Source organism: Notothenia coriiceps, unplaced genomic scaffold (assembly GCF_000735185.1).
Source record: "Notothenia coriiceps isolate Sejong01 unplaced genomic scaffold, NC01 NC01_scaffold00037246, whole genome shotgun sequence".
In the NCBI taxonomy this organism is placed as follows: domain Eukaryota; kingdom Metazoa; phylum Chordata; class Actinopteri; order Perciformes; family Nototheniidae; genus Notothenia; species Notothenia coriiceps.
The window spans coordinates 11,405,050-11,413,659 of NW_011369947.1; the positions used below are offsets into that span (position 1 = coordinate 11,405,050).

The 8,610-nt window shown below is 40.8% G+C and overlaps 1 long non-coding RNA gene across 1 annotated transcript; it reads right to left on the reverse strand.

The window, feature by feature from the left end:
• Positions 1 to 2,887: 2,887 nt before the first annotated feature.
• Positions 2,888 to 6,120, reverse strand: LOC104965778 (uncharacterized). Its single transcript, XR_800577.1, has 3 exons — positions 5,996 to 6,120; positions 4,516 to 4,562; positions 2,888 to 2,962 (listed from the first exon to the last, which is right to left on the reverse strand). It is a non-coding gene; the product is annotated as an uncharacterized lncRNA (long non-coding RNA).
• Positions 6,121 to 8,610: the final 2,490 nt, after the last annotated feature.

An 8,610-nucleotide genomic window follows, 5' to 3' on the forward strand; every position in this document is an offset into this window, starting at 1 on the left:
TGTATGGAAATCATGAATACATCTGCCAACACTACAGGACAACAGGTAGCATCCTGAAGTTACCTCTTAAGACACCTGACGTCCTTCTTCCAAACAACTTTGCAGTGGCAAAGCAAAAGGCTACTTGGATTTAGGAAAATATTTGGTGAGTACACCAATGTGCATAAAGGGGAAAAATATGGGGCCAGCTTTCCTGAATGGATGATTGAAAAGGGTTATGCCTGAACAGGTACCAACACAAGCAGCACTGTGGCAGTGGAAGATGATGGTACATCCAAACCACAGTGGTTCATCCACAAAAAGGTTATCTCCGAGTGGTGTTTGATTGTGGTGGCCACATTTAACAGGAACATCATTAAATCGACTGTACCTATTATCAACGGTCCCCGCCAACCCCTCAGCGCAGTTCACTGCTTTGGAGTTCTCACTCCGTTTCAGCGAACTGTGGCATTGCCATGGCGACATACAGGCTATGTTTCACCCAAGGTCAAAAGTGGAAAAAATCACAGAAGAAGACCCAAGATTTCGCTTCGTTTTCTCTGGTGGCCAGAGGGAGACTTCACCAGAGAGATCCAGGAATCAGAATGAGCGGTGCATCTGTTTCGGGCTGTTTCTCTCACAGTTGCGGCTAGCTATGCGCTAAAGGAAAGACTGCTGAACGACAACAAGTCTGAATGGATGACGTTGATGGGTTTGGGCTCAGAGAAGGCCAGCAATACAAATGGTTGAAGAATCTTAATGCTTCTCCTGTAAAAGAGGAGGTTTTGTGCTGGAAAAATTGAGCAGCAATAGTCGAGAGGCAAGTTTTGGCAGAGCAATCGCAGAAGAGCAGAAGGCTAAGAGCTAAAGGACTTGGATCTGGACGGAAAACAATCTTCCTCTTGAGAGAGGCTTTTGGGACTATGCTGGTGCATCGAGTGCAGATTTACTTTAAGTTTAAAGATGGAGTGTAAACAGGGCAGGCTCTAACAAGACGTGGCAATGCTATCACCAACAAGCTCGGTGTATGATCGTCTTTGGGTATTTTGGCACCAGTCACTTTGCTAGCCCAAGATAAATGCCAGAAAAGCTTGCAGGAGAAGCTGTGGATGGGGATGATGCCATGTCCACCGAGATATCGTACAACAGTGGATGGACGGTGGTTGGAAGGAAGCTTCAGTTGTTGGCATCAAACACAAAGTGGACCAGATGGAAGGCGCAAAGGACTTTGGTGAACCCATACCACCCTCTCAACTGCATGTTGATTTTTTTTCTTTCGCTATTAGGAAAGGCAGAAATTACACCCCAATCACAAAATTGGGACCAATTCCCCGACCTGGAACTAAGGCAGGCTGCTATTCTGGCCTGGGCCAGAGTGGATATAATGTTACCAAATGGCAGATGCTAAACTTCATTTTGGAAGCCGAAGTCTGTGTTTTGGAGCAGACAGTACTCTTCAGTTTCTGAAGTACATTAACAGAGGACAATGGCCAATATTTGGGCCATTTCCTTTTCAGACATTACAAGAAACGTGGGGACCCTCCAAGCCAACTGGCGGCTCTTTCAGAAAAGTCAGGGATCTTCATTCCCTCTGGATGCGCATCAGCTGGGTTTGTCTTTGGTTCCAACATGCTTCCATTCGAGCATGGTCTTGAAACCTCTCTTAAGGTTGTGATCCTATTTGCGCACATATGGCATGTCGCTCGTTGTTAATGTACTTCAGAACTGAAGTACGTCTGTGCCAAAGCGCAGACCTCCGTCCAAAATGAAGTTTAAGCTCTGATTTTAACCATTATATCCNGAGGTGGGCAGGAGCTCCAACAAGCCGTTTAGGACAGGGAGTGAATACTATACAGAGATACTATATGAGAAACCAATGTGAGTTTGGAAAATTGCACAATATAAATCTATTCTAGTACAGTAGACCTCAACAATGGAATTATGATCAGTAGAAATGGCCATGACATGGGACCTTTAAAACAGCACATTACCTACAGCTCTGATGCATTCTAATGCAATCGGTGACCCGTTATGTGAAATATTGAAAGCCTGGTACTAGCAGAACTACATGTAATGCCACCATTAATAAACATAGGTTGTTAAATGTAACAGTGTGCAGTGGAAGAGTCTAATCCAAGAGACAAGTTCATTCATACAGGCTAGTTGTTACGAACTTGGATACACAAAGATAAGGACTCAAATGCACGACCCGGGAGCCAGAGGTAAAGTATAATTGATATACTTTATTTGCACAACAGGTAACAAAAGGAAATTGCTCACAACGTGCGCTAGAATTTGAAAATACATAACCGGAAAAAATCTGCCACTTCCTTACAGAGCCCCTCCTCCAACACACACAAACGCGCACAAGAACAATGAGGGCACGAGATAGGTTTGTGCACAGATGGAAGGCTGACAGGCAGGTAGGCCATCCAGTTATTTTAGCCGGGCCGGCTAAAATGATTGGTCGTGCTTTTTACAGTGCTACGACTTCCACAGATGACATTTTTTTTATAGATTTATTGTCAAAGCATTTAATATATTCATTGCTATCGGGATGTTAAGAGCATTCCATGGAATATAACAAAAAGTGTTTCTGAAATGAATTACATACCCCACCTTTAAGATGAAAGCAAAGTTTGACTTGTGAGTCTTTACAAAAAACGTGTCTGGTTTGGCTCCATGTCATGAGCGATTTCCCCGATAAACTTCACAAATGGTTAAATTGAACTACCTGCTCCAGGCGCAAAGGTAATGAGACACTATGGATATCAATTATAAATCAAGTTAAAGAAAAGTCCAAAAGCTAAACACAATCCCGTGTGTATCAGGACTTTGTTTTTTCTTCTTCCCTAACGCATTAATCACATGTGACCCCTCAGATTTACCATGCCATTGTTTTTGCTCTACCTGCAGGGTTGGCAGGAGGGCAGTAAGGTGTGAGAGCTGCTCCTTTAGTGCTTTCTCCTTCTCCTCGTGCTGACTGCAACACACACAAACATACACACATGTAACACTACACCTCCACATGCTGAAACACTCAGAGGACCCAGCTCAGGATCTGCAACCACACACAACATACTACATATTTTCAGACGCTAATCTATCGGTCTTCTCTCTGTGTAACAAACACACACATGCACAGAGCAGACCCACACACACAGACATAAATAGCCCCTAACACTCTTCCGGGAACCCAGCCGCTGGACGGCTTCCAGGCAGACGAGAGAGAAAGAGAGATGGAGGGCACGAAAAATCTCATTAAAGATCCCCACAGAGCGCAAGCAGATACACACTCACGTGCACAAAGCTGTTCTCGTTCATTCACATACGTACGCATGGAGCGGGCGCTCAAGTAGAAAAAGTGCTCAGATATAACACTCATTCAGATTTTTCCCTTTGGAGATGTGAGTTTGCAGGGTGTGGAGAAAGAGATAAAACATTTTATATCCGTTATGTTTTATACACATATTTTAGTGCTATATCATTAATCTTACATAAAAAGTGACTGATGTGCAATAATTTGATTTTAGAGACTACTTAGTTGCAAACCTAGGCTGACATTAAATCAATCTTAAATTATCACAGTAGGGATGTTGTTAAATTTGTAATTATGTTAGTGGCTGGAGTTAATGCTTAATTAATGATTTGGGAGGCTGTCATCATCCAAACCCATTTCTTAAATCGGTATCACTGTATAGTTTGATTTCTGCACGAGCAAGCAAGTAAGATCGTGGCAAGCTGCCATGAATGAAGAACAAGTTATGATCCTATTCTCAGGACAATATATTGTGTTGTTAATGTTCACGGAACACTAATGGCGGATGCAACAAACACACATTTCAGAAAGGAGGTGCTAAACGTGCTTGGTCTGTATTTAAAGTGGAAGAAAGCCCATCTAAGTTTTCCTGCAGAAGTTGTTGACATTATGGGCTTGAGAAAGATTATAAAAACATACATAATGTTGACTTGTTTACAAGTAATGTTCAATTGGCCCCATCTTCATTGATTGGATCCAGGCACATGGTAATATTAAGGTGGATTGATTCAGTAATGCTTTGTTGAGATGAACATGTCTGTCTCTATAAAGGATTACGATGCTTCATAACTTTATCAATTGTGCCATTATACTTTTCTATAGTCTATGAATGACTGATCCATTTTCATGCACTATTTTTCTTTGTTTTCTGTCACATATGATATATTTAATTTAATTTGTCTTGTTATTATTTTTGGTGTTATGTACATTTGCTGTGCCCATTACAACGAGATGATTCTTCTCACGGTTTTTCTTTCTTTATGAAGAATTTCTAATATGAAGACAACCCAGGAAAATGTGTTTTGAAAGGAGTGTGATAAGGAGGAAACATGCTATTCTTCCCCTGAGTACAATGCAGCATGATACAATGGAACAACTAAGTGGCCTTGTGACAGCAGGATTCACAGGTAAATATGATTACACTTATAATAAGCTTTGAGGCAACAATATAACACTTTCATACAAGAACTGTTCATCTTTATGAATTTCTATGTTACCTCTGAGCTGCTTTCAGGAGAATCTTCTTCCTCTCTGCCAGTTTTTCCTGTCAGGTGAGGAAAAAAAACGAGCCTTTTATGACTTACACTGCTGTGAGAATGGCCTTGAGCTCTCTAACACTTAATGAATTTTCAAAATTGCGGGGGGAAATTGTGTACAGTCCATGGTGTCTGCACTCTCTGAATGTGTTCAATATGAAAAAAAGACACTAATATCTAACAAATAGGTAAACAGAGACCTCCAGTGGCCAAGCTGTGTTAATGAACTCACATTGAGCAACTTCCTGCTCATTCATATTTGACTGAGGTTAGACAGTGTTAGAATCTCATTCTTTGACTTCAGAAATCTGTAATGTTCATGTACTCTTTATAAACTAATTACATCTAATAACCTTGCTTACCAAGAGGCAGTCAGATTCCTCTGATTCTGAGATAAAGATCCAAAATATACTATACATTATATAATAATATAACATAACAACATATTTGTGGGAGAGAAACTCTCTCTGGAGGGAACTTTGGTATTTTAGCCTTTGCTAAATGCACACAAACCTCTAGAACACTACAGGGAAGGGAAAACCCCAAAGAGCATAACAGTGCCTCTTTTAAATTGACATTTTGATTATTCCACCTCATCGCTTGGTTTTGCCCTGGCTGTCACTTGTTGGACTCCAGATTACATTTTGTAAAACCCTATATTTACTTTGCCTTTATGGGGATTGATTGTAACTTGATGAGGAAAAAATAAACAGATTGAAGAAACATAGTGAGGATTCGACCTAGTATCACAACATTGTCCATTTAAATAAATATGTGGTTGCAGGAGTTCCTCTCTTGATTAAGTAAATAGGGGAAAAAGAAACAATTGATCAAGTCTGGTCTTCAACCTTCCAAAATGTTCCCACACCTCACTGCTCCTCCGCTCCCTTCAATGGCTTCTAGTAACTGCTAGAATCCACTTCAAGGCACTGGTACTTGCGTACCATGCTGCGAATGGATCTGGCCCTTCCTACATCCAGGACATGGTTAAACTGTACACCCCAGCACGTGCACTCCGCTCTGCATCGGCCAAACAGCTCGCTGCACCCGCACTGCGAGGGGGACCCAAGTTCCCATCTGCAAAAACACGTGGGTTTGCTCTCCTGGCTCCAAAATGGTGGAATGAGCTCCCCATTGAAATCAGGACAGCAGAAAGCTAGCACATCTTCCGGCGCAGACTGAAAACTCATCTCTTTCGACTCCACTTCGAGCGATAGAATTACTAACAAAGCACTTGTACTAATAAAGGACTGGCTTATCTAAAGCCAGTAGAGTGGCACTTGAAATGTTTTAGCTCTATGAAACCTGATGTACTTACATGTATATGATTCTGTTTTCTTCAAGTTTGTATCTTCTTGGTCGAATACACTTATTGTAAGTCGCTTTGGATAAAAGCGTCAGCTAATGGCAATGTAATCTATCACCAGGATGATTATATAACCTGTAAACTGTTGAACAGAGAACAGATTGCACTCTCTTCTTCCTCCACGTTCAGACAAACTTCTCCTATCATGGCTCTCAGCAGAATGATGGCCTCTCTGGCTGAAGTCTGCAGCTCCTTCACCACCTGCAGACGGAGGAGGGGGGTCACTCAATGAAAACACGTATGCTCCTGCACTGGCAAACATTTGAGTCTTTAACAAAACTTTAATAGAAACATGCAAGCATTGATGAGGCTATTAAAAGCTAATTACAGTGAATGTAAGTTGGATTTATATACATATTTCTATTAAAGACTTGTGGATAAAGTGTTTGTTTATGTATACAGTATGCATATATGTGTAAACTGTCATAAAGTGTGCTGGGGTTAAACTTGACTTTAAGCTATTCCTTTTGAGCTTCAGTTAGTGTTGTTGGGACAGCCAGCATCACTAGAAAATCCCTGATAAAAGCTTTGAGCAGATATTTAGGTTTAACTGAGGGCCATTTGCATTCTGGGAGTTGTGGTTAACACAGTTTAGTTGCAACCATAGACTGTATGGTTGCAACACATGCACTAGCACTTAAAAGGCTTTAAAAGTGAATGATCTGGCCGGTTTCTTGCTGTTCCGAGTTTGTTTTTTAATCGAATATTGCACTTATTGTAAGTCACTTGGGCAAAAGCGTCACCTTAATGAAAGTCTTTGTAAAAACAAAATGTCTTTCTTTCCCTCTTCTAATTGATTGTATATGCAACAGACAGACAGACAGACAGACAGACAGACAGAAAGACAGGTGTACAGACAGACAGACAGACAGACAGACAGACAGACAGGTGTACAGACAGACAGGTGTACAGACAGGTGTACAGACAGCTGGTGAAATACATTATATAACTGTACACACATATTGTTACGTGAAAGGATTAACATCGATCAAAAAGAAAAACTAAATAAACTAAAATTAGAAAGTTAAATGATAAACTTACAGTTAACGTGTGAACCGGAAAATTTACGGTTAGTGTGTAAAGTACACCCCCCCCCCCCCAAACTCTTAAAGTACTAAAAAAGTGACTCAACCGCAACCTAAAAACAAATTTAACAAAATAGCCATGACATGATGCAAAGAAAGAAAAAATGAGTCGGACCTTTGCAAAACTAACAGCCTAATGAGTCAATGTAACTCTAAAAAAAATGGGTATCGGATAAATAAAGTGTTTAACACCAACAACAACGTAACACTCAAAAAAAAGAGCTTGAGATGTGGACACCAAATCTTCAAAAAATAAAGGAATTAACAACACATCCCCTACACCTACCTTTTCCTTTCTTCACCAACGAACAATGAATAAAAAGTAATAAACTATTAGACGCAATTTATTAAAGACCGTTCGGGTTGTACACCCTGTTGTGCATTGAATTGAAAGAAGTAAGTCACCCATTGAAAGCACTAAAAGACATATTTACAGCAAGAGACGTTGTCTTATGGGTAGGTAGAAACTTTCCCTTTCGAGGGACGGAGGGTCTCCTGGCAGACGACTTGCAAAGACCACCTGTTTGTTACGCCTTAGACTCCTCTGCCACGTCCACACGGTTTGACGCTGGTCCTCTCAATGTTTTTCATGTTTTACTTCTCCTTTTTTTTTTTGTTGTGTGGTTTGGTGGTTTGCGCGTTGGGTGTGTGGAAGGATTATTCTTGTTTTAAACCCAGTGTAGTTACAACCGGACGGTAAAGTTTTGTTGCAACATTGTGCAGGTTTCAATAATCATTTGAACTATTGTAGTATATTTTAACTAATGAAATTTGCTTTTCATATTTAATTTTCCGAACAGAATACAAAACCCTGTAATAAAAAAGGGAAAAAAGAAGTTTCCTACGTCTCCCTAACATGATGACATTGTGACGTGGTCGTGAAAACCGTCGTACGTCCCCTCAACTGAGTGTGTTCTTACAAAATGGTGGTACTCTAACAAAGGGACCGGTTTGCGAGGTCCGGTTTGTGTCCTTCACGACACTCCAGCGGTGGACATGTAGCACAAACCGTAAGACTTGTGGAGAACGTAAGACATAACGTGTTTGATACGAGTCACCTTTTCTCTTAATAACCTTATCAGGAGTGTGAGAACGTCCGAGTCCAATTCAGAAACAGAGGTGTCGAAGGTGCTCCTCGGGATGTAGGACAAGAGATGTCCCTTTGTTCAGGTACGAAGACGCGTAGTTCACGGAAGTCTCTGTACGTTACACTCAGTGTAAAGTATTCTACGAAGAAAAGAATGGGAAGTGGTAATAATGTATTGTTAGTTATAATAGTACTGAAAAATGAGAATAAAAGGGGAGATGAACAGAAGAGTATAAGATCAAAGACTTAAAAAGTTATATTAAGCAAGTGATAAAGAAAGAAGAGAACGTACCACAGTCTCCCATTCCATATAGAAAGAAGAGAATGACAAATACATAGAATACGTAGGAAGTGTAGGAGTAGAGAGGAGGTGTCAAATTACTATCAACAAAACTAAATGTGTCCCCCGTGTTCCGAGTGACGTAATCTATTATACGTCCGCATTCACTGTCCCTCCTACTTTACAACTGTCCGACACGACCACTCTCAGACAGGCAGACAGACTTTGGACTTTGTTA